Source organism: Castor canadensis, chromosome 6 (assembly GCF_047511655.1).
Source record: "Castor canadensis chromosome 6, mCasCan1.hap1v2, whole genome shotgun sequence".
Classification (NCBI taxonomy): domain Eukaryota; kingdom Metazoa; phylum Chordata; class Mammalia; order Rodentia; family Castoridae; genus Castor; species Castor canadensis.
Genome location: NC_133391.1, coordinates 81,269,341 through 81,294,464, shown reverse-complemented (window position 1 = coordinate 81,294,464; position 25,124 = coordinate 81,269,341). Strand labels below are relative to the sequence as shown.

Sequence of the window (25,124 nt, the reverse complement as noted above, 5' to 3'; positions counted from 1 at the left end):
TCAGTTATTAATAGACTTTATGCAGCTTATCAGTGAGGCTTTAAGCTGATTTGATTTATACGGGTGAGGGCAGAGCTGGTTAAGGGTCAGTTGACTGCTTCAGGACTGCTTTGCTTTAGAAGCTTTCTTTCTTTGTGTATAGGAGATGCTGTAGGTTCAAGGAGCTTTGCAGCTTATAGACACTTTGCCTGCTGGTTCTAGCATTTTTAGACCCTGTCTATCAATTAACCATCTTGTAGGGGAGAGGAAGGTGGGGTAATCACAGTTCATGTGACCTAGGCTCAGAGCTCTCAATCCTGCCTGGTAATAGCTACACACACACATACAGACACACACACATATACTGTTAACAACTTTCAGTACATTTCATTATGCCATCTTCATCACAAGTGCAATATATTTTGATACTATTCACTCTCTTCCTCTCCTGCCTCCCCCTACACTCCTCAGCCAGTTGCACTATTGCAAACATGTTTTACATATGGGTGTGAGTGTATGTATATATCTGTATACATTTATCTTTTAAATCTAGCTTACATCTATGAGAGAAAGCATGCAACCTTTGTGCTTCTGAACCTGGCTTACTTCAAATAACATGATGATCTCCAGTTCCATTCACTTATTTGCAAACAGCATAATATTCTTCTTTATGGCTGAATAATACCACATTGTGTATACAAGCCACATTTTCTTAATCCATTCAACAATTGGGCATTTGGACTCTTTCCATAGCTTGGCTATTGTGAATAGGGCTACAATAAACATGGGTATGTAAGTGTTTCTATTGTATCCAACTTATATTCCTCTGAATATATGCCCAGGAGTGGTATGATAGATCTATTTTTAGTTTTTTTTCAGGCATATCCATACTGTTCTCCCTAATGGCTGCACTAATTTACATTCCCTCCAGCAGTAGATAAGGGTTCCTTTTCTCCTGCATCCTTGCCAACATTTGTTGTTGTTTGTGTTACTGATGATAACCATTCTGACTGGAGTGAGGTGAAGTCTCAGTGTCATTTTGATTTGCATTTCCTTTATGGTCAAGGGTGTTGAGTATTTCTTCATGCATTTATTGGCCATGTATACTTCTTCTTTTGAGAATTGTCTGATAGTTCATTTGCCTGTTTACTCATTGGATTGTTGATTTTGGGGAAGTTTAATTTTTTGAGTTCCCTGTGTATTCCGGTTATTAATCCCTGGATGATGTATAGCTGGCACAGATTTTCTCCAGTTCTAAAGGTTGTCTTTTTAGTAGCTGTTTCCTTTAGTGTGCAGAATCTTTTTGGTTTGTCACACTTCCATTTTCCAATTCTTTCTCTTATTTTCTGAGCTATTGCAGTTCTATTCAGGAAGTTTTCGCCTATCCCTATGTGTTGCATTGTTTTCCCTTTTCTCTCCTGTAGTAGTTTCACAGTTTTAAGTCTTATAATAGTGTCTTTGATCCACTTTGAATTGATAGTAGTACTGGGTGAGAGACAAAGACCTAGTTTCAGTCTTCTACATGTGGATATCCAGGTTTTCCAGCACCATCTGTCTTCCAACTATGTTTTGAGTGACTGATTGCATAGATTTGTGGGTATTCTATTCTGTTTGGTCTTTGTGTCTGTTTTTGTGCTAGTATCATACTGCTTATTACTGTGACTCTGCCGTGTAGTTTGAAGTCAGGTGTTCTAATACCTCCAGTGTTACTCTTTTTGCTCGGGATTGCTTTGGCTATTTGAACTGTATTGATTTTTCTATCTCTGAAGAATGTCATTGGAATTTTGATGGGGATTGGATCAAATATAGATTGCTTTTGGTAGTATATCCATTTTCACAACGCTAATTCTGCTGACCAATGGGCATGAGAGGTCTTTGCATCTTCTACTGTCTTCTTTGATTTCTTTCAAACTTACAGTTTTTCTTCAGTGACTTACAGTTTTTCTTGTGGTGGTCTTTCACTTCCTTTGTTAAATTTATTCTCATTTTTTTGAGGCTGTTAGGAATGGAATTGTTTTCCTGATTTTTTTTCTAAGTCTGTTCATTGTTGATGTGTAGGAAAGCTTCTGATTTTCAAATATTTGTTTTGTAACCTACTTTTCTGAAAGTATTCATGAGCGCTAAGAAAAATTTGATGGAGTTTTTAGGGTCTTTTAAGATCATATCATCTGCAAATAGGGATAATTTGACTTCTTCCTTCCCTATTGGAATCCCTTGTATTTCTGTTTCCTGATTGCCCTGGCTAGGAATTCCCTAACTATTTTGAATAAGATAGGAGAGAGAACACCCTTGGCTAGTTGCTGACTTTAGAGGAAATGGTTTCAGTTTTTCCCCATTGAGTATGATAATAGCTATAGTTTTGTTGAGGTACATTCCTTCTATTCCTAATTTCTTCATCTTAAAAGGGTGGTGAATTTTGTCAAAGACTTTTTCTACGTTAATTGAGACCATCTTGTGATTTGTGTCCTTGTTTCTGTTTCTATGCTGTATTATATTTATTGATTTACATATGTTGAACCATGTTTGCATCACTGGAATGAAACTGACTTGATCATGGTGTATGATCTTTTTGATGTGTTGTTGAATTCAGTTTGCAAGTATTTTATTGAGAATTTTTGCATGGGTATGTCCTTGTCTGATTTTGAAATGAGTGTAATACTGGCTTCATAGAATGAGTTTGATAGTGTTCCTTCCCATTCTGTTTCATGGAAACATTTGAGGAGTATTGGTGTCCTTCTTTAAAGGTCTGGTAGAATTCAGCAGTGAATCCATCAGACCCTGCCTTTTCATTGTTGGGAGACTATTACTGCTTCAGTCTCATTGCTTTTTATAGCTCCACCTATGTAGTTTATTTCCTCTTGCTTCAGTTTTGGTAGGTCAAGTGCATCTAGAAATCTATCCACTTCTAAATTTTCCAGTTTATTTGGTATAGGTTTTAAAAGTATTGCCTCATGATCCTCTGAATTTCATTGATAATGTAATATTCCCTTTATTCCCTTTTTCATCTCTGATTTTACTAATTTAGGTCTTTTCCCTGCTAGTCAGAATGGCTAAGGGGTTATTTATTGATTTTATTTACCTTTTCAAAGAAAAAACTTTTTCTTTAATTCTTTGTGTAGTTTTCTTGGTTCCTGTTTCGTTCGTTGCTGTCCTGATTTTTTAAATTATTTATTTCCCTCTGCTGCTTTGGGGTTTGGCTTGTTCTTATTCTTCAAAGAGCTTAAGGTGCATCATTAGGTTATTTATTTGTGATCTTTTTTTTTTTTTTATATAGGCCCTCAAAGCTGTAAACTTTCAGCACTGCCTTTGCTGTATCTAAAATGTTCTGGTAGGTTGTATTTTAATTTTCATTAGATTCTAGGAACCTTTTTATTTCTCCTCTTATTTCTTCAGTGACCCACTACTCATTCAACAATGTGTTCTTCAGTCTCCAGGTGTTTGAATATTTTCTGTAGTTTCTTTGGCTATTGAATTTAAGTTTTATTCCTTTTGTGGTCTCATAGAATACAAGGAGTTATTTCAACTTTCTTTCATTTGCTTAGACTTGCTTTGTGTCCTGAAATACCTATTTTGGAGAAAGTTCCATGGGCTGCTGAGAAGAATGTGTATTGTGCCATAGCCGAATGAAATACTCTATCGATGTCTGTTAAGTCAATTTGGTCTGTCATGCCAATTAATTCTGAGGTTTCCTTGTTGCCTTTTTTGTCTGGATGACCTGTCTTTTGGTGAGAGTGGAGTATTGAAGTCTCCCGCTATTACTGGGTTAGAGGTCTTCTGTGTTTTTGAGTTCAGTAGTGTTTTGTTTTAAATGTAGTTGGGTGCACCATCCTTTGGTACATACATGTTAACAATTGTTCTTTCCTCTTGATGGATGTTCCCTTTATTAATATGAAGTTACGTTCAGTGTCTCTTCTGACTAATTTTAAAGTCTGTTTTATCAGGTACAATTATAGCTGCTACTGCCTGCTTTTAGGGTCCATTTGCTTGGGATATCTTTTTCCCTTTTCACTTTAAGCCAGTGTTTGTCTTTGTCAGTGAGATGTGTTTCTTACAAGCAACAAATGGTCACGTCTGGCTTTTTAATCCAACTTGTAGTCTGTGTCTTTTGATTAAGGAATTGAGGTCATTAAGTGTTAGTATCAAATGTATATAGTGTTTCCTGCCATTTTGGGTTTTTTTCTGATGATTTCTTTTTCCTAATTCCTTGTTTGCTACTCTACTTGGCCAGAGGGATTTATTCTTGCATTTTCTTGGCTGTGTCTATCTTCTTTATCTGTGTATATGATTCCTTTAAGTATTTTCTGAAGTGCTGGTTTAGTGGTCAAAAATTTCTTTAGTTTGTTTATTGTAGACGGGTCTTATTTCTCCTTCAATTATGAGGATAGATTTGCTGGTGAGACTATTCTAGGATGACAGTTGTTTTCTTCCAGGACTTGAGATATATCATTCTATGCCCTCCTTGCATTTAGAGTTTGTATGGAGAAATCTGTTATTCTGATAGGTTTGCCTTTATATGTGACTTACTGCTTTTCTTTTGCAACTTTCAATATTCTTTCTTTATCCGGTATATTTAGTGTTTTAATTATAATATGTCTGGGGTGTTTCTTTTCTGATCATGCCTGTTTTGTGTTTTGAAAGACTCCTGTACTTGATATCCCTCCCTTTCTTGGGATTGGGGAGGTTTTCTGTTACTATGTTATTGGATAAGTTATCTATGCCTTTAGTTTTATATCTCCTTCTTCTGTACCCATGATTTGTAGGTTTGGTCTTTTAATAGTATCTCAGAGGTCTTGCATGTTCCATTCATGTTTTCTGTGTTCTTAGTGTTTTTTCCTTGTCTTTAAGTGATTGAGCTCATTACCTTATCGTCAACTCTATTTTCTATCTGCTTCACTTTGTTAGCAAAATTTTCAGTTGAGGTTTTTATTTGGGGACTTCATTTCCAAGATTTCGATTTTTTTTTTTAGGATTTCTGTGTCTTTATTGAATTCCTCTTTCATATCCTGCATTGTCTTCTTTATTTTACTCAGCTGTTTGAGTTCTCTCTGAGTTCAGTTAGTTGTTTATTTGTATCCTCTTTGAATTTATTCAGCTGCTTAGATAATCTCTTTAATTTCATTGATCATTCTCATCATTTTTTAAAAAATTGTTGTTTGAGATTCCTTCTTCTTCACTATTATTTTAAGAGTGATTGGCTTTTGGAGGAGACATACTGGTTTATTTGTTTATGGAACTTGTTTTTTCAATACTGGAATGTATGCACCTGGGGCTGAGTTTTTGGTTGGGGGTTTCAATCCTCTGTGACCTTTTAGATAGGAATTTCTCAAAGATTATTTAAGGCTGTGTAGTGGCTGAATTGTGGTGGATTTTCTTGTCACTAGACTGGTGATGTGTGATGTGTAGTCAAACATCTGACTTAATGCTGAAATGCTGAAGATACTGGGTACAGCTCCCTACTCCACTCAGGAAGAGGAAGCTTAGCTGCAAGAACTCTCACAGGATACAAATCACAGTCTTGAGATTTCAGTAAACCCTAATGGAATCTAATCATTGCTTGTGCTCCAGTATACATAGAGGAATATAGAAGCAAAGATGAATCTTTGTGATCCAGGAAGACCTAAATTAATAAGTGTGTGAATGGGAAGGAGCTAGGTGGATAACACTAATGAATAATATAGGGTATATATGGTTTTATAAGCAGGGAGCAGTGGAGGCTTAGCTTATTAATAGTAGTTAGTGAGAAGGTGGAGTGAGAAAAGATCTAGTCCATTTTGTGTTGGGAAAGAAAGGTGAAGAAAATTAAACAAGCAACTGATATTTGAAAGAAAAAAAAAGATGATCTGGTTATCTGACTAACCTAAAAGTGTAGAATACACTCCATAATAAGGAGGATTATGAATGGAGAGATGGAGATAGAGGCAAAATATGAATGAGAGCAGTTCTAATTGGAGGTGAAAGGAAAGGATAAATGGGGGAGGCAATAGAGAAAGGATGCAGAGATATGGTTTAAAATTGAATACTGTGAAAGGCAGGGATTGTGTTCATATACAGTGACTGCAGAGAAAAAAGCAAGGTGGGGGGCGGAGGAAGGAGAACTAAAAGGAAAACGAGAGTGTAAAATTATCCTTATCAAATACACAAGAAATTCAGTAGAGATGAGTGAAAGATCAAAACTATCAAAACCCAACAGTGCCAAAACAAACATTTTTTTAAATCAAAATTCTTGGTTGCTTTTCTGAGCAGCTATGTACACTTCTTTCCTTCAGACTGAGTCTTTCAAACCAGTAGATAGCAATCTTGTTGAAGACTTGAGTGGGGAATGGAGTCTGAAATATTTTCCCACATAGGGCTGAGGAGTTGGAGATCTGAATACAATCTCCAGTGAAGGAAGGCTTCTGAGAGCTGAGCCTTCAACCTGCCAATCCCACCGTTCTCACTAGGCCTTCAGTTTCTTCTCCCAAGTCCCCAAGAATTCCCTGTCAGTTGTTGGCTCCAGCAGAAAGTCGCTGCAGTGTCCTAGCTGTTGCTAGGAGCCGTGCCCCATCCACCCAGAGGCTCGTGACTTGTCTCAGCGCTGGGTTCTACAGAAGTGAGCCTGCCTGCTACCTCTCCCGCTGGATTCTCCACTCTGTGTCTGCGCCCACCGGACAGACCCACAGTTACTTCGTTCTGCTTTTGGCTGCAGTTATCTGTGCATTCAGGAGCTCTTGGTAGAATCAAAACTTCTTTTCTGCCAGCGCTTAATTGTCTTAGCAGTTGGGCAGAGTTAGGCGAGAGAATTGCTGTTTAATGGGGTGTATCTGTGAAGAATAATGGTGGATGATGTACATTCACCATCTTGCGGTCGTCCTCTGAACTTCTTTTGCATTGGCTATCCTGGAACTGCAGTTCTTCTGGTCTCAGCTGAGATAGCAGGCACTGGCCACCGCTCCCAGCTACAGCTGCACATGGTGGTGGGGGGGGTCTCATGAACTTTTTGTGGCTAGGGCTGGACTCAAACTGCAACCCTCCCCATCTCAGTCTTCCAAGCAGGTAGGATTACAGGCTTGAGCTACCACACCCATCTTGGATATTAGAATTTTAGAGTCATTGGGAATCATCTTGGAAGGTGATTGTTGTACCTCCCACAACCCTAGCCACACCCTCATTTAAATAAGGATTGAATCTGTACTCTAGTTTTTGATATCATCTCCAAGTGAATTTTGCAAAAACATCCAAAGCTCTCAGAATGCTACATACTTTTCTGTTCTTTTGGCACTGATCAGGAAAATGCTTATTTGATTGTCAAATTCCACCACCCGATCCCCCTAGTACTGGGGATCAAACCCAGGGCCTTGTCCATGATAGTCAAGCACTCTATCACTGAGCTGTATCCTCAGCCCTTGTTTTTTTTTTTTTTTTTTTTGAGACAGGGTTGCTCTGTGTAGGTCAGGCTGGCCTTGAACTCAATATGTAGCCTAGACCAGTCTCAGTTCTTCTTGAGTGCTGGGATTACACATGTGCACCACACACCCAACTTTATTTTTTTAATATGCTTGATGAAATTAGGAATATCTAAAGATGCTAGTGCTAGCTTTCTCATATATTATAAGACATATTCTCTAACTTTAATACTGTGTTAGACTGGGTCCTCCAGAGAAACAGAACCGATAGAGTGTGAGCGAGCGAGTGTGTGTGTGTGTGTGTGTGTGTGTGTGTGTGTGTGTGTGTGTGTGTAGCTAGATAGAGATCTATCTCTATAGCACACCCAAGAGAGAAAGAGAGAATGAATGAGAATAAATACATATATGGGGAGGGATTTATTATGGGAATGGGCTCACATGGTTATGGGAGCCCAGAAGTCTCACAAAAGTGTTATCTGACAGCTGGAGACCCAGGAAATCACAAGTGTAATTCATTCTGAATTTGAAGGCCTGAAATCAGTTGGGGATAAAGTGAGGCTGATGGAAGTTCTGGAATCCAAAGGCTCCAGAATCAGGAGCTCTGATATCTAGCTTAAGGAGACAGAATTTGCCCTTCTGCCTTCTTTTTCTGAGCCCTCACCAAATTGGATAATGTCCACCCACATTGGCAAGGACAGTTCTTTATTCACTGTACTAGTTCAGATGCTAATCTCTTCTGGAGGCATCCTTATAGATACACCCAGAAGTAATGCTTACCAGCTATTTGCATATCCTCTAGTCTAGTCAAATTGACACAAAGTTAATCATCACATATTGGCAAAATCTTGGCCCACTCTACTATAGATGTTACTACTTTAATCTAGCCATTGGATTCACTTGTCATCTAGATCTTTAGATAGAGGGTGTCTTTCATTCATAAAGGTATGAATTCTGACTATAATCTACAGAAATTTAAAATGCTGAAATACTTATGCTGCTAGAAAAGTAAGGAAGAATAAACCTGCCACACTGTAAGATGAAATATAGGAAAAAAATATGTTTGAGGTAATCCTTAGAGGAATAAGAATTTGAAAGATTAAATTCTGTAGGGGTGGAGTGATAATAGGGGGCAACGAATCAAGTTCTGTTCAGTTTAAATGTCTCAGACATTCATGTGAAATATCAGATAGATAGTTGAATATTCAGAGGAGAAGGTTAGGATGGAGATGTAAATTTGAGATTTAGCATCATATAGCTGATGTTTAAAGATACGGCACTAGGTTACAAAACAATGAAGAGAGAAAGCAATCCTAGAATAAGCTTTGAGGCACTCAATCTTTTTGAAGAATAGTGAAGACAGAACTATTAGTGAGGAGGGAAACTATGGGGAATGTGTCATGGAAACAAGAGGAGTATATTTAAGGAAGTCAATTTTGTCGTATTACTAAGAAGATGAGGATAGTGGAATTTGACATGTCTTTGACTGTTGAGCTTCAGAAAATTGTTTAGGATTAGAGTGGGTTTAAGAGTGCATTAGAGATAAGTTGAGCATGGTGTCATATACCTGTAATCCCAGCACTTGGGAGACTGAGGTAGGAGGAGGCAAGGTTGAGACCACAATGGATTACATAGCATGACCCTTTTTCAAAAAACAAAACAAAGCAGAATCAATTAGAGTTGAGAAACTAAAGACAAGAAGTGGAAGCAACGAGATGTAAAATTTTGGTGAAATTGAAGCAGAGAAATGAAATCATATCTAGTGATGAATTTAAGATCAAGAAAGGAACTTGTACGGATGAGTAATACTAGGGCATGTTAGTGTGTTCATATGGTTGATCCTGTAGAAAAGGAGAAATTGATTATATAGAAGGAGAAGCTAATAAAAGTTAACTTCTTGAAAAGATAGAGAATAGTTGGAATCCATTTAATACATAGGTATTGACCTTTGATAGGAGCCAAGGGAACTTTAAAGGGAATGAGGTTTGATAGGAGAAATGTGAGAGAATTTCTCCTATGGCATTTATTTCTTAGTGAAGTAAGTCTTCAGCTACCTACTGGCCTAGGTAGTAAAAATAGATGTGAGTTTGAGGAAACATAAAAAGACATGAAGAACTTAAGAGTATGGAAAAAGCAAACTTTCTAGGAAACAGAACGTTTTTTGCCATGCAATGCTGAATATCCTTTCAAGTTTTTAGTTGTAAATTTAAAGTGAAGCAGCCAGCTCTGTTACCTGATTTTTTACCACTTCCTGTATAATAAGTTGCTCAGGTGCAGACAGGCAAAAATAGAATAGTTCAATTCAATCAGAGTTGGGATTTTACCAGGTAAATATAATAGAAGAAAAAAAGAAGGTGTGGAAGGGGGGATTGTCCAAAGGGAGTGACTCTTGTTGGATTTAAAGAGGCAAGTATTTTTTATGGAGTTTTTGTTTGGTTGGTTGGTTGGTTTTTTTGCGCAGTGCCAGGGAAGATCCCAGAGCCTCATGTAGGCTAATAAGCAAGCACTCTGCCACTGAGCTGTACCTCAGCCCTCAAAAAGAGGAAAGTAATGGATAGTGAAAAATGATGGGAATATTTATGATTGGATTAGAAAACTAAACAAGGTAAAAGGATGTTGAATTTGAAGATAGTAGAATAGAGGGCTAGAAAGTATAATTCAAAGACTGAAATTTGGGTTTTTGAGATTTTGAGTTAAGATTTTGGAGTCAGTGCAGTTATTGTTGATGATAAGTCCCTGAATAGATCATGGAAGTGAGTACATGAAGGTGAAGAAATTAAGGAACTATGAAGCCAAGGTATTAGATGGACAATCTATATAGACTTTGAAGGCTCTCTTTTCTATTATTTCTATTCCATTGTTTGTATTAAATAGCCTTTATCATACTGTATTGGGTACACAATGATTTGGAAATCAGGATGCTTATTGATAATTGGTGTCAATTGAGAAAGGTATTTGAATGTGAAATGAAATTTTGTCCCATTCTTAAATCATACTTTTTGCCTCTATGAAAACTACGTGATGCTTCAAAAATTCCACACGACCTGGACTAAAGACTTGTAAAATAAATCTCAAATTTTACTTTAATCTAAGTTGGGGGGGCAGGTAACTCAATGGTGGACCACATGTTTGACCCCTCAAAAAATTTTTTAATAAAAATCTGTTTTGAAAGAAGGAAGTATATTTATTAGGTTACCTTGATTTTCTTCGCTTTGCCCTTCTCTCTTGTCATATAATATTAGATATCATTATGAATTCATTTATTAGTTACTCATTCTCCTAATCCCTAAAATGAATATGAATGTTGCATACTACTAGAGGTAGTCTAAGTGACCCAGATTGACAAAGTCCAGTAAGATTAGATATATTGTTTTTCGTATTACTTAATAGTAAGTTTGGATTATTTAATCTATAATAGCAAACATTTATCTTCAGACATCTAGAAGAACATAATTTTATGTTCTGTGCTTTGCCTTAGATGTTTCAAATTCAGCATAAAGCAAGAGGAAGATGAGGTATTCAAAAAGAAGAAAATGGCTTAGTGTTAGGCAATGCCATCTGCATTTGATGCACAGGGTATTGAAAAGCTTTTCTGTTTTCTTTCTAGAAGACTTTGGGGATGTTGGAATGAAAATAAGTCTTTTGACCCAAGGTTTTGGTTTAAAGTTTTAATAAATAAACAGCATTATTAGACCCTATATTTATTTTTTTGTGTATACCATATTTTATGTTTAAATATCAATTAAAATTGAGTTTTCCCTTACCAGTTTTGATATATTTCAAGAGCTAATTCATGTGTTATAAACTGATTAATGTTTCGTTAAATAATCTAGACATTTTATGATGCTTCAAATATAAAAGTAATGATAATTTTTAATCCTGTTTTCCCAGGAGAAAGGCTTTCTTAAAAACACTCATTCTGTGTGTTCTTTCTTAAATTCACAGTATATATAACCATTTGGTATTGTTTTAGTGACCTTAACTCACTGAGCTCTTTAATGTTAAAATGATATCTTTTATGAATACAGTTTATAGGTGTGTATTATAAAATTGTAGCTTTGGGAGCAATCTTATAAATATTTTAGGTTAAAGTAAAAAATCAAAGCTTAAAAATATTAAGCAAGACCTACTTTTTAGAAAAACCAGGCAAACATAAAATCTTGATTTTAAACTTTAAAAAAAACTTATCAGAATTTTCCCCCTAAGGAAGGTTAGTTTAAAATATTACATGCCCTGAAATGAGCTTTATCAGGTTAGGACATACTAAGAATTTAGAAAAAAAGATTTTCTCAATTATACACAAATATTTGAATATTTTGTTAATTGGGTAAAGTGGTCTCCGGCGATGGTTTGGGGTTTTTTGTTTTATTTTATTAGCAACATAGAATTAATAAATATCTGTCGCAAAATTTCCAAAATGATGCTAAATCAAATAAAGTTCCTTGTAGAGTATATAATTTAGTGCTTTTTCCTGAAAGTGTATTTTACAGTTGAAAATGCAGTGGCCCGTTATATTTACTTATAGATAAATATCTATGGTAGGAATATAATTCATGATTATTTCTCCTTTTTTTTTTTTATGGTGGTCCTGGGGTTTGAACCTCAGGGCTTTGTACTTGCTAGGCAGGCACTCTACCACTTGAGCCATGCCCCTAAGCCCTTTTTGCTGTAGGTATTTTTTGAATAGGGTCTCACTTTTATGCCCGTACAGACCTGGACTGTGATCCTCCTATTTATGCTTCCCACATAGCTGGGATGACAGTGCATGCCATCACCTCCATCTTTTTATTGTGGAGATGAGGTCTCACTAACTTTTTGCCTGGACTGGCCTCACACTGTGATCCTCTGGTCTTTGCCTCCTGAGTATCTAGGATTACAGTCATGGACCACTGTGCTTGGCTCTGATTACTCTTCCTTTTAAGTAGAAACTAGATTCTAGTCTTCATTGTTATAGATCTTTCTCTAATCATGTATGCTTCCTTATTTGAAACACTTATATTTCTTCCTTGCCTATAGTGTGAAGTTTAAATTATCTGCCCCAAGAAATTCCTGAACATCCTTTAAGGCTAGTTCTGTCTGACGTCTTTTCTTCATTACTTAGCTAGAAATGACATAGTGTCTTTTTGCCTTGTATTACAACTTTTGTTGTACATTTTAGTCCCTTACTAGTTTGTAAATTGATACTCATCACTATATCATGTGTATTTTATACACTGAACAAAGTGTATCATGCACTGCTCTGGATTCAAGAGAAACAGCAGTACAGGAGAATATGAGTTCCTATCCTCATGGAGTTTATATTCTAGTTTAGAAAACAATGATGAGGAAGAAAGACAATTAAATGAGTACATAGATGCATATATATAGAATTTTTTTTTTCAAATGCTTTGAAAGTTTGAGGATATCAGCTTTTATAAGGTTATAGTGGCAGGGGGTCTCTTTGGAGATGTTACGTTTATGCCAAGATGATATGAGGACTTGGGAACAGTTTTTGAGGTTGAAGGAAAGGTACAGCTAAGGCATGAGAGTGAGGCATAAATCAGAGAAGATAAAATAATAGAAGCAATATATACCTCCCTTTCCCCTTTTATATATGCTCCTGGCCTCCACTAAATCTGACTCTCCCTTTGGCTTCAGGTTAAGTGAGAAATGTTATTTTCTCCTTCAAATGTGCCTTTGTGTCCAAATTAAAAGTACTTAACTTTTGGAGAAAAAAGGAAACTATAGAAATTATGTGTTAATTTGTGGGAATTTCATGAAATTCAGAAAAAACTAAAATTCTTATAATTATACCCCACAGAGAACAGTTGATATCTTGGTTATCTGTATGGGCTTCTCTGCAGATATAGGTAATGTGCTTAAAAACAAACAAAAGCAGGAGGCTAAGGTGTAGATCAGTGGTATAGCGCATGCATGCACTCAAAACAAAGTTGGTATCAGAATTATGTAATTATCTTCAACAACAATTTTAATAATCTTTTACGTATACCAAAAGTACAGTTAACCAAGCTATTGTTAACAATCGTGATATTATAACATTTCAGTAGTATAAATAACTCTGAATATCTTTGGATTATAAATCTTTGTGTATGTACCTAATTACATCAGATAATTTCTTGTAATGGTCTTGCTGAGATATAAACATCTTTTAAAGACTTAATACTATCTACTTTCATGTACACTCACTAACCCTACAATATTATTTTAAAATATATTGTCTATTTAACAGGTGAAAATGGTACTCTTTTTGTTTCTTTAATTCCTTAATGTGGATACATTTTTCTATATTTTTATTTGTCCTGCATATTTTTTCTCATATTAATTGCCAGTACAGTCACAGGATGCCTAGAAAGCTTTCTGAGAGGAGAAAATAAGTTATTTTCTCCCAGAAACAGAGCCTAAAGCTATTAATACTCTAAATTAAAAGGCATTTCAAAATGGTCTCCCTATTGTGGTGCAATGGGAGCTTTGCTTGGTGCTTCTAGAGCATCTAGAGCATCTTGGTGCTTCTCACCCCTGGCCATACATATCAATGTCTAGACTTAAGCCCAGTGATTGTGAGTTTACTAATATTTTTTTATCTCCTCGAGCTTCTAAAGGGATTTTTCAGTGCAACCCCCTGGACTCATAAACTTTCATGGCTGTGTCATATAACATTTTTTTTTCACCTTCAGGGTCAAGGTTTTAACCAAAAGTACTTCATTTTCTATAGAACATTGTATTTTACAGTAATACTGATTGTTAAGTCATTATTAACAATCAGTCATTGCTTTGTCATTATTCCATAAAGACAACTTTATTAGATGTACTCTGAGGTTAATTTTAAATCATTTCTTAACCCAATATTTAATGAACACCTACTATGTACAAAATTGTACATACATACTATGAGATACAAGATGAGAAATCAGATGTGGGTTCTTTCCTTTATAGATTTTTATAGTCAAGAATAGGGTAGGAGATGAATACATTATGAAAAGTGTGCCATAAAAAATGTAAGACTCATGAAGGGAGAAAGAGAGTGAATTGATTCTAGGTGGGATAGTAGATTGCCTCACGGAAAGATTTGAGATAAACCTTGATTTGAACCAACAGCATACTTAAGAATCCTTGATTTTTAAAGTAAGTATATTATAATTTTTAAAGCTTTCTTAGAACTGCACATTTGATACTAATAGCTCTATAAAATTAGCCAAATACATAGTTTTATTCACATTTTTATATATAAAAGAGTAATCAAGTCAAGAAAAGTTAAGTGTAATCACAGAGCTGCTTAATGAAAGATTTAGACCTTGATCCTAAGTCTTCAGTCTTCATATACTGGAGCCTCCTAATGTTTCACATAAGAAGCTATACATTTTAGAAATGACTTAAGTGTTTAGATAGCTTGATGATTGTTAGGATACAAATTCTGAAATAGAGATAAAGTTTAGTAAGGTATGCAGAATAATGGCTCCTCAAAGATACCTATTTCCTATCCCCACAACCTGTGAATATGCTAGGTTATATGGCCTAGAGGAATTAAAATTGCAGAGAGATGGAATTAAGGTTTCTAATCAGGTGATCTAAAAATAGGGAGCTTGTCCTAGATTACTGAGGTGGACCAATATAAAGGTCTTTAAAGTGTTTCCTTAAGAGTGGAAGAAGCTAGAAAGATTCAACCCACCCTTGCTAGGTTTAAAGATGGAGGAAGGGAACTATGAACCCAGGAATGCAGTAGCTCTCTAAAAATTGGAAAGGGTAAGGAAACAGATTCAGCCTTAGAGCCTCCAGAAATGAGTCCAGCCATGCAGACACCTTGATTTCAGCTCAGTGAAGCTGAACATCTGAACTTCGAAACTGTAAGATACTAAATTTGTGTTGTTTTAAGCCACAAAATTTCTGGTAATTCGTTGTGGCAGCCATAGGAACCTTAACGCACTTAGGAAGCATTTAGTGTAGGAAGACTAATTAGCATGCCTTTCAGGCACTCCATGACTAAACTTCAGACTGTCTCAGTTCCACTGTCAGCTTTGGAAAGCCATGGAATGTTCTTTTTTTTTTTTTTAATTTTTATTTTATTCATATATGCATACAATGTTTGGGTCATTTCTCCCCCCTTCCCCCACCCCCTCCCTTATCCCCCTCAGCCCCCTCCCTCTCCCCCCTTACCCCCTCGCTACCAGGCAGAAACTATTTTGCCCTTATCTCTAATTTTGTTGAAGAGAGAGTATAAGCAATAATAGGAAGGACCAAGGGTTTTTGCTAGTTGAGATAAGGATAACTATATAGGGAGTTGACTCGCATTGATTTCCTGTGCATGTGTGTTACCTTGTAAGTTAATTCTTCTTGAACTATAACCTTTTCTCTAGTTCCTGGTCCCCTTTTCCTGTTGGCCTCAGTTGCTTTAAGGTATCTGCTTTAGTTTCTCTGCATTGAGGGCAACAAATGCTATCTAGTTTTTTAGGTGTCTTACCTATCATACCTCCCTTGTGTGCTCTTGCTTTATCATGTGATCAAAGTCCAATCTTCTTGTTGTGTTTGCCCTTGATCTAATGTCCACATATGAGGGAGAACATACAATTTTTGGTCTTTTGGGTCAGGCTAACCTCACTCAGAATGATATTCTCCAATTCCATCCATTTACCAGCGAATGATAACATTTCGTTTTTCATGGCTGCATAAAATTCCATTGTGTATAAATACCACATTTTCTTAATCCATTCGTCAGTGGTGGGGCATCTTGGCTGTTTCCATAACTTGGTTATTGTGAATAGTGCTGCAATAAACATGGGTGTGCAAGTGCTATGGAGTAACCTGTGTCACAGTCTTTTGGGTATATCCCCAAGAGTGGTATTGCTGGATCATATGGAAGATCAATGTTTAGCTTTTTAAGTAGCCTCCAAATTTGTTTCCAGAGTGGTTGTATTAGTTTACATTCCCACCAGCAGTGTAAGAGGGTTCCCCCGCCCCAACAGGGGTGAGGTGGAATCTTAGTGTGGTTTTAATTTGCATTTCCTTTATTGCTAGAGATGATGAGCATTTTTTCCGTGTGTTTTTTGGCCATTTGAATTTCTTCTTTTGAGAAAGTTCTGTTTAGTTCACTTGCCCATTTCTTTATTGGTTCATTAATTTTGGGAGAATTTAGTTTTTTAAGTTCCCTATATATTCTGGTTATCAGTCCTTTGATGTGTAGCTGGCAAATATTTTCTCCTACTCTGTGGGTGGTCTCTTCAGTTTAGAGACCATTTCTTTTGTTGAGCAGAAGCTTTTTAGTTTTATGAAGTCCCATTTATCTATGCTATCTCTTAGTTGCTGTGCTGCTGAGGTTGCCTTGGAATGTTCTTGAGTAGGAGTGTAAAAAACTATTTTGATGTTTGCTGATTAGAGAGGAGAGTGATTGGCAGGAGAAAGATTATATTATTGGTACTAGGAACACTTTTTTTTTTGAGATTTTACCTTTTCATCTAACACAGAATGAACAAAAGTCTTCTTGAAGAAGACTACAAATATATATCTCCTACTTAGCTCATAGATCACTAAAACTCTCATTGACATTGGAATATTTTACTTCCTTCCAATATCCTGTGAAAAATACAGATAACTATTTTGGCCTTGGAAATCTCTTTTTTTTATTCTCTTATGTTTTTCCATTACCAATACCAGAACCAATTATAAATCCGAAAACCAAAAGATTTCTAAATAAGCCTGAGCATAAATTTGTAGAAAGTATATTTATACTAACAACCACTTTTTCAATGCATAATTATCTTTTCAAAGGAAAAAAAATCTTCCATTTCTTCTCTTTATAGGCAGAAATCTATATTTGAAATCTCCAATAAAAAGAAGGAATTAGCTTATCAATAAAAAGAGAGCCTGCCTAGTAAGTGTGAAACCTTGAGTTCAAACCCCAGTACCTCCAAAATAAAGAAGCACTAAGGTTAATTCATTTTATATCAGTTAATATTATTCTTGTCAGTTTTTTAGACCATACATCTTAAATTAGGCCAAGTGTTTATGTAAAAATAAAACACAAGATTTAAGACATTAAGAGTCCTATTCATCTTATTTGGTCGTTAATTTTTTTTAGGTTCACAAGTTTATTTTAAAGATGAATTACGCATTTATATTTATAGCATTTACTTATGAAGCCATTTTCTAAAAACAATGAAGCCTGTCAAAAGGACCACTGATATTTGAAATCAAGAGTATGTTTGATTTTGCAGTCTTAAAGCAGCCTTAATATTAAATTTATTTCAAAATTACATTCTTGAACAGAAGTTAATTTCTAATACATATCTGTGTAATTCAGATAATAACTTATTAGGTTGAATAGGGTTGGCAGGAACTTTATTCCTACATGTGTACAAACCTGGTAACACAAATGAATACCTCATTGATTTCCATTGTGTTGATTGTATAAGTTGTTTTTGTTTTTCTTTTTGTTTTTGGCTGAACTGAGATTTATTTTTATTTTTTTTTTTTTATTCACCACAGCCTTAGTTACTAATTCTGTTGGTACATTTTTTTATCCACTTTACCTATTTCAAATGTTGAAGAAAATTAGTATGCCTTCACCTCATTATTCTTTTTTTTTTTTTTTTCATTTTTCTTTTATTATTCATATGTGCATACAAGGCTTGGTTTATTTCTCCCCCCTGCCCCCACCCCCTCCCTTACCACCCACTCCACCCCCTCCCGCTCCCCCCCTCAATACCCAGCAGAAACTATTTTGCCCTTATCTCTAATTTTGTTGTAGAGAGAGTATAAGCAATAATAGGAAGGAACAAGGGGTCTTGCTGGTTGAGATAAGGATAGCTATACAGGGCATTGACTCACATTGATTTCTTGTGCGTGGGTGTTACCTTTTAGGTTAATTCTTTTTAATCTAACCTTTTCTCTAGTTCCTGGTCTCCTTTTCCTATTGGCCTCAGTTGCTTTAAGGTATCTGCTTTAGTTTCTCTGCATTAAGGGCAACAAATGCTAGCTAGTTTTTTAGGTGTCTTACCTATCCTCACCCCTCCCTTGTGTGCTCTCGCTTTTATCATGTGCTCATAGTCCAATCCCCTTGTTGTGTTTGCCCTTGATCTAATGTCCACATATGAGGGAGAACATACGATTTTTGGTCTTTTGAGCCAGGCTAACCTCACTCAGAATGATGTTCTCCAATTCCATCCATTTACCAGCGAATGATAACATTTCGTTCTTCTTCATGGCTGCATAAAATTCCATTGTGTATAGATACCACATTTTCTTAATCCATTCGTCAGTGCTGGGGCATCTTGGCTGTTTCCATAACTTGGCTATTGTGAATAGTGCCGCAATAAACATGGATGTGCAGGTGCCTCTGGAGTAACAGTCTTTTGGGTATATCCCCAAGAGTGGTATTGCTGGATCAAATGGTAGATCGATGTCCAGCTTTTTAAGTAGCCTCCAAATTTTTTTCCAGAGTGGTTGTACTAGTCTACATTCCCACCAACAGTGTAAGAGGGTTCCTTTTTCCCCGCATCCTCGCCAACACCTGTTGTTGGTGGTGTTGCTGATGATGGCTATTCTAACAGGGGTGAGGTGGAATCTTAGTGTGGTTTTAATTTGCATTTCCTTTATTGCTAGAGATGGTGAGCATTTTTTCATGTGTTTTCTGGCCATTTGAATTTCTTCTTTTGAGAAAGTTCTGTTTAGTTCACCTGCCCATTTCTGTATTGGTTCATTAGTTTTGGGAGAATTTAGTTTTTTAAGTTCCCTGTATATTCTGGTTATCAGTCCTTTGTCTGATGTATAGTTGGCAAATATTTTCTCCCACTCTGTGGGTGTTCTCTTCAGTTTAGAGACCATTTCTTTTGATGAACAGAAGCTTTTTAGTTTTATGAGGTCCCATTTATCTATGCTATCTCTTAGTTGCTGTGCTGCTGGGGTTTCATTGAGAAAGTTCTTACCTATACCTACTAACTCCAGAGTATTTCCTACTCTTTCTTGTATCAACTTAAGAGTTTGGGGTCTGATATTCAGATCCTTGATCCATTTTGAGTTAATCTTGGTATAGGGTGATATACATGGATCTAGTTTCAGTTTTTTGCAGACTGCTAACCAGTTTTCCCAGCAGTTTTTGTTGAAGAGGCTGCTATTTCTCCATCGTATATTTTTAGCTCCTTTGTCAAAGATAAGTTGCTTATAGTTGTGTGGCTTCATATCTGGATCCTCTATTCTGTTCCACTGGTCTTCATGTCTGTTTTTGTGCCAGTACCATGCTGTTTTTATTATTATTGCTTTGTAATATAGTTTGAAGTCAGGTATTGTGATACCTCCTGCATTGTTCTTTTGACTGAGTATTGCCTTGGCTATTCGTGGCCTCTTGTGTTTCCATATAAATTTAACAGTAGATTTTTCAATCTCTTTGATGAATGTCATTGGAATTTTGATGGGAATTGCATTAAACATGTAGATTACTTTTGGGAGTATAGACATTTTTACTATGTTGATTCTACCAATCCATGAGCATGGGAGATCTCTCCACTTTCTATAGTCTTCCTCAATCTCTTTCTTCAGAAGTGTATAGTTTTCCTTGTAGAGGTCTTTCACATCTTTTGTTAGGTTTACACCTAGGTATTTGATTTTTTTTGAGGCTATTGTAAATGGAATTGTTTTCATACATTCTTTTTCCGTTTGCTCATTGTTAGTGTATAGAAATGCTAATGATTTTTCTATGTTGATTTTATATCCTGCTACCTTGCTATAGCTATTGATGATGTCTAGAAGCTTCTGAGTAGAGTTTTTTGGGTCTTTAAGGTATAGGATCATGTCATCTGCAAATAGGGATATTTTGACAGTTTCTTTACCTATTTGTATTCCTTTTATTCCTTCTTCTTGCCTAATTGCTCTGGCTAGGAATTCCAGTACTATGTTGAATAGGAGTGGAGATAGTGGGCATCCTTGTCTGGTTCCTGATTTTAGAGGGAATGGTTTTAATTTTTCTCCGTTAAGTATAATGCTGGCTGTAGGTTTGTCATATATAGCTTTTATAATGTTGAGGAACTTTCCTTCTATTCCTAGTTTTCTTAGAGCTTTTATCATGAAATGATGTTGGATCTTATCAAAGGCTTTTTCTGCATCTATTGAGATGATCAAGTGGTTTTTGTCTTTGCTTCTGTTAATGTGGTTTATTACGTTTATTGATTTTCGTATGTTGAACCACCCCTGCATCCCTGGGATGAAGCCTACCTGGTCTTGGTGAATAATCTTTTTGATGTGTTGCTGAATTCGATTTGCCATTATTTTGTTGAGGATTTTTGCATCAATGTTCATTAAGGAGATTGGCCTATAGTTCTCCTTTTTGGAGGTGTCTTTGCCTGGTTTTGGGATAAGTGTAATAGTGGCTTCATAAAATGTGTTTGGCAGTTTTCCTTCCCTTTCTATTTCATGGAACAGTTTAAGGAGGGTTGGTATCAGTTCTTCTTTAAAGGTCTGATAGAATTCAGCAGAGAATCCATCAGGTCCTGGACTTTTCTTTTTGGGGAGACTCTTGATTGCTGCTTCAATTTCATTTTGTGTTATAGGTCTATTCAGGTGATTAATTTCCTCTTGGTTCAGTTTTGGATGATCATATGTATCTAGAAATCTGTCCATTTCTTTTAGATTTTCAAATTTATTTGAATATAGGTTCTCAAAGTAGTCTCTGATGATTTCCTGGACTTCCATGGTGTTTGTTGTTATCTCCCCTTTTGCATTCCTGATTCTACTAATTTGGGTTTTTTCTCTCCTCATTTTAGTCAGGTTTGCCAGGGGTCTATCGATCTTGTTTATTTTTTCAAAGAACCAACTTTTTGTTTCATTAATTCTTTGTATGGTTTTTTTGGTTTCTATTTCGTTGATTTCAGCTCTTATTTTTATTATTTCTCTCCTTCTATTTGTTTTGGGATTTGCTTGTTCTTGTTTTTCTAGGAGCTTGAGATGTATCATTAGGTCATTGATTTGGGATCTTTCAATCTTTTTAATATATGCACTCATGGCTATAAACTCTGAACTGAGATTTAAATATGATTCAATCGAACATGTAGAATCCCTGAGGAAACTGGTTTAAAAAAGTATTTTATTGAATAATTCAATAGGTAGCATTGCAAAATGTAGCACAGTAGCTAAAGAACATGGGACGGTCATAGCTTTCTTTAAAACTTTGTCATTTCATGGGATTGGGGGGTAGAGCTTAGTGGTAGAGCAATGTGCTGGGTTTAATCTCCAGCACCACCAAAAAAAACTTTTTTTTTTTTACTTTATCACTTGATAAAGTGATATCACTGATTTCCAAAATACAAGTAGTAAAAATGTGGACAAATTTTGGCTACAAACTGGTTAACTAAATAATGGCTTGAGTCAAGAATAATAAATTTAATTGTTTCCTAGGATACTAAGAAGACATTTTGGGGAGCTTTTAAAATATACTCTTAATTTGGAAAGATAATTTTTCTTTCTGGAAGTTCTAGACCTTATGAGAAATTCTGAATTCATCACAGATGATGACTGTATAGCAAGTCCTTTGCTCTGAATCATTTACTTTGAGTAATAGGATCTTGGGGAGCCTTTTGTAAAACTAAAGTCATTTTCATAAAAGATATTTAGGATAAGCAAATTGAATCACTGTTTCCTTTTGTTCAAATATGAATGGATGTTTTTCTGAATATATTTGAACTTTTAAAATATAATTCTATATACTATAATATAATTCTAATTATAGTAATATGTGGTTAGTATGGAAGTCATTATTCGTTCACTCAACAAATATGTAGGGCACGTTAGGTATTATAAAACCTACACTAATAAAGAAGAAAAAAATCAAATCACAAAAGAAAAGCAGAAAGTGACCCCAGTCACTTCATAATCCCTCCTTGAAAGGGATAACCTCTATGGATATTTTGTTGTGTCTTTCTTTCTAATATATATGTTATTCATTGTTGTTGTTGTTTCGGTTTGGGGTTTATTGAGACAGGAGCTGGCTATGTAGCTCAGGCTAGCCTGGAACATGCTGTCTAACCCAGGCTTGGCTTGCACTCATCCTCCTGCCTCAGAGGTCTCCTAAATGCTGAGATTGCAGGTGTGACTATGCTATTTAGTAGCTTGCTACTTGTGATACTATTAATTTGAAAAATTGTCAAAAGATTATAGTAACAATACTTCATTTAACAACCTGAAGTTTAGTATCCTTTCAAATTTTAAGTAGATAATAGAAATTTGCCCCTCCCCCTTCCATTTAAACCAGAACTTAAACTTTTAAGTTCTTAGCAGTTTGGATCTTGTCCTAACTCATAAAATTAGTAACTTAAACTTTATGTGGTTAGATTTAAATGAAATGTAGAATTTACATTAAAATACTATATTTAAGTCCAAGATTGGTAATAACTAACCACACTTATATGTCAGAGACTGCTCTAAATACTGTTGTGTATTATGTATATAATTCCTCTATTCTGTACTTGAGTTTTCATTTGTAAAGGAGGGAATTGGCAGCACTCAGGTTAACTTAAGTCAAGTGATTTAAATTACACCGCTAGAGTGGGAGCAAAAAGACTGAACCGTGGCTGTGACCCCAGCCGCTGGTCTCCGTCACTATGCTGCTCTGCCTGATATCAGAGCTTTCCTGGTAACTGCAGTTTAACTGCACACATAATTGGAGTGGGTTGTAATGTAAAATGACTCACAGTAATACACTTGACAGAATTCTGTCTTTGCTACAAGCATGTAAATCATATCAAAGATTTAATTGATGACTCCCCCTCCCACCTCCACCTCCAGCATCACGCTAATCCTGTACCCCTTGGACCTCGCCCACTGCCCTATTGTGCCTGGAAGGCAAGGTTCCTGATCAGGCCCCCCCCCCCCCCCCCCCCGTCTGTCTGCGGTGGGGCGGGTCCCAGTACCCTGCTGTTGAGTGCAGGGTGCGGGTCGAGAACCCAGCGAAGCAGCTGTGTAATCCGCTGGATGCGGACCAGGGCGCTCCCCATTCCAGTCACCAGTCCACCGATTGGTTGCTTGCGGGCACACGTGACCGACATGTGGCTGTATTGGCGCAGCCCACCGGGGTGTCACTGGAGACAGACGGAATGGAGGTACTGCCGGGCTCGGAGATGGGGTAGGTGCCGGAGCGACGCTGGCCAGCCTTGCCACGGGAGGAGGGAGGAGGCTACTTTCCCATGGACCATCTTCAACAGTGGCCATTCCTTGGCACAGGGTCTACTGCCACATGCCAAGCCAAGGAGGCAGGGGCGGCATCCCCCTCCTTCCCCACCCCCACTGCAGCACAGGAGATAGATTTCCTGTGCTTCTGATCAGGGCTTTTTGACAGAAGAGGAAGGAGGGGGAGGGGTAGAAGTGTTAAGGGGAGTCTGGTGGGAAGGTTGTTTTTTAAGCTAGAAGGGGGTTTTGTTTTTAAATGCCTGTTGACAGTGGAGTGGAATAACAGTATCTAAGGAAACGGTAGAGGACAACAAAGAATGGTGGATATTCATGGCGAGGAGCAAAAGCTTTTGCCCACTGAAAGACTGCTTTTCCTCCCTGGCCACAAGGACAACATGCAGTGGTAGCCAAAAGGGGATACAAAGCCTGCCGCGCCAATGGCTGATGTGGAATCCAGTGGAAAGGGCTACTGGGGATAGCAAAGAGGAGGCAGGTACTGCAGAGCTTGGGTGATGATTTGGTTGACTGGGAAATACTGGTCACTAGTAATGTGCCTGCTTTTGTACACCATCTGAGGGAACTCCCTGTGAATAGATAGGGTGGCAAAAAGATACTCATGTCATTGTTAGTTACAAACCGCAGTGCTAGTGGCTTTTTGCGGATGATTGCAGCAGTGTTTTTCCTCGTTAGGCTGAAAGGAAACTGCAGAGGAAAAAGAAGCCTTGCAGCAAATGCGACCTTAGAAGTCCATTTCTAAGGAGCCATAGTTTATAATTGCAGCCTAAATAGGAGAAAAAATTATTCTATTTTATGAAGTAGGAAAAATACCAGCCTAATGTTTTAACAGTGGAATGCATCAGACACTTCAGTTCTACATCATAAAAGAGATGTTCAGATTCTTTGATTTAACGTAAATCCTATAGGATGTCTAATAAATAATACATGAAACAATGGATCTTTTCCTTTGTTAATGTAGCTTTTATACCATTAATTAGGTCATTCAAGAGCAAATCAGTTCATAATGTAAGTTACTTTGTTAGTTTTTTGTGAAAAATTTTGGTGATAAATTTTTCATAGGCCTGGTATTTAAGGTGTATATTTGTTAAGTACTTTTCTATTTCTCGTTTGTCATTTTTAGATATCATTGAATAAAGTCTACATGCAAATATTCTAAATGAAAGCACCATGACTTTTCTTTCAGGTGCATATCTGTTTAATGACTACTCATAAGATATACTTTTGATATCAGATGTTTTTCATTACACTTATTCTTGCCTTTACTTGAATGTCTAAAAATGCATGTATTCAGATTGAGTATAGCCTTATTTTTATGCAGATTTATGATAGCCTGCCTGCCACATCTCCTCATTCCCTCACCTGTAATGAAAGTGGTGCTTATATGATAGAGTCTTAAGAACTTTTTTTCAAGCTAATAAGGAATTGGACTTGAATAAATAAGATTACACAAGTTTTCATTGATAAAACAATTTTATTCTTTAAAAAATCATTCCTGCTTTGGAAATTGATTGATTGTGGGTATCAGGGTTAATAGTACTTAGGATGTCTTTTTTCAGTCTGGTAGAAGCTAGTCAGAATTAAAGATATTAAATTGAAATTCAAAAT

At 36.5% G+C, this 25,124-nt stretch overlaps 1 protein-coding gene across 10 annotated transcripts in view; it reads left to right on the top strand.

The window, feature by feature from the left end:
- The window catches only part of Apc (APC regulator of WNT signaling pathway), a 127,334-nt gene that overhangs the window by 11,339 nt on the left and 90,871 nt on the right, over nt 1-25,124 (top strand). For 2 of the 10 annotated variants that reach the window (XM_074076960.1, XM_074076956.1), the window contains exon 1: nt 23,289-23,457. The exons of the other annotated variants lie outside the window; for them this stretch is intronic. The gene's annotated coding sequence lies outside the window, so the exon portion shown is untranslated. Of the gene's footprint in view, nt 1-23,288; nt 23,458-25,124 lie in introns of those variants that run through there. 10 annotated transcript variants of the gene reach the window in all.